Here is a 2,173-nt window from a genome sequence, read left to right as displayed (position 1 = left end):
CCATGTGCTCTCATCATTCAGTTTCCACTTATAAGTAAGAACATACAGTGTTTTGGTTTTCTGTTCCTGGGTTAGTTTGCTGAGAATAATGGCATCCAACTCCATCTATGTCCCTGCAAAGGACATGATCTCATTCCTTTTTAGGCCGCATGGTATTCCATGGTATATATGTACCACATCTTCTTTATCCAGTTTATCACTGATGGTCATTTAGGTTGATTCCATGTCTTTGATATTGTGAATGGGGCTGCAATGAACATATACATGTATGTATCTTTATAACAGAATGACTTATATTCCTTTGGGTATATACCCAGTAATGGGATCACTGGGTCAAATGATATTTCTGCCTCTAGGTCTTTGAGGAATCACCACACTGTCTTCTACAATGGTTAAACTAATTTACACCCATTAGCAGTATAAAAGTGTTCCTTTTTCTATATTTGTTGTTTTTTTTTACTTTTTAATAACAGCCATTCTGACTGCTGTGTGATGGTATTTCACTGTGGTTTTGATTTGCATTTCAATATGAGACCTTTGTCAGATACATAGTTTGCAAATATTTTCTCCCATTCTGTAGGTTGTCTATTTACTCTGTTGATAGCTTCTTTTCCTGTGCAGTAGCTCTTCAGTTTAATTAGACCCTATTTATCAATTTTTGTTTTTGTTGCAAATGCTTTTGGCATCTTCATCATGAAATCTTTGCCAGTTCTTATGTCCAGAATGACACTGCCTAGGTTATCTTCCAGGGTTTTTATAGTTTTGGGTTTTACATTTAAGTCTCAATTCATCTAGAGTTGATATTTGTATATGGTGTAAAGAAGGGGTCCCATTTCAATCTTCTGCATATGGCTAGCCAGTTATCCCAGCACCATTTATTGAATAGGGAGTCCCTTATTGCTTGTTTTTGTCGACTTTGTTTAAGATCAGATGGATGTAGGTGTGTGGCCTTATTTCTGGGCTCCCTATTCTGTTCCATTGAGCTATGTGTCTTTTTTTGTACCAGTACTATGTTGTTTTGGTTACTGTAGCCCTGTAGTATAGTTCAGTGTCAGGTAAAGTGGTGCCTACAGCTTTGTTCTTTTTGCTTAGGATTGCTTTGGCTATTTAGGCTCTTATTCAGTTCCATATGAATTTTAAAATAGTTTTTTCTAGTCCTGTAAAGAATGTTATTTGTAGTTTGATAGGAATAGCATTGAATCTGTAAATTGCTTTGGGAGCATGACTATTTTAATAAAATTTATTCTTACTATTCACTATCTTGCAATGTTTTGCACTTGTTTTTGTCATCTCTGATTTCTTTGAAGCAGTGTTTTGTAATTCACATTGTAGAGATCTTTCATCTCCCTTGTTAGCTGTATTCCCATGTATTTTTTTGTGGCAATTATGAATGGGATTACACTCCTGATTTGGCCCACAGCTTGGCTATTTTTGGTGTATCGGAATGATACTGATTTCTGTATGTTGATTTTGTGTCCTGAAACTGCTGAAGTTGTTTATCAGCATAAGGAGCTTTTGGGCCAAAACTATCGGGTTTTCTAGATATAGAATCATGTAATCTGCAGAAACTTTTCTACTTCATTTACAGTTTAATTCCATTTATAAAAATATTATTTACCCCATAGTTTTCAGGTATGTATAGTTTATAAGAAACAGATTCACATATAGTTACTAAGTTGTATGTGTGTTTTCAATAATAATTGCTAACTCTATGAAAATGTGTGCAAGACTATTAAAACTAATATTTTACTTTAATTATTTACATAGCAGTCATTGTGAGTATGTTTGCTCCAGAAACAAATAATATTTGCTGTGTCTTCACTACCTCTGAATTTCTTATGCAGCAATATGGAGAAATTGTCCTGATTTTAACATTTGATTTGGAGACTAGAAATGCTGAGTTTCTCCTTTTACACCTGAAAAGTAACTTAAGCCTATTTTGGAATGAGAAGCTATTTCTAAAGTAAAAGATTGATATATGTGTACTAAGTGGTTCATCCAACTAAAATAAGATTTGTTCAGGCATGTCCTTTCAGGGAATCAGAACCTTGCAGTTGTCATCTGCAATCTACGTGATTCAGATACCTGAAATGCTAATCTTATGCAACCGGTACGACTTGTTCTACTTACTTGGGGTGCACATACACTAACTTTTATTTTTCCAGACAATTCA

Source organism: Callithrix jacchus, chromosome 2 (genome assembly GCF_049354715.1).
Source record: "Callithrix jacchus isolate 240 chromosome 2, calJac240_pri, whole genome shotgun sequence".
In the NCBI taxonomy this organism is placed as follows: Eukaryota; Metazoa; Chordata; class Mammalia; order Primates; family Cebidae; genus Callithrix; species Callithrix jacchus.
This window is presented reverse-complemented; position numbering follows the sequence as displayed.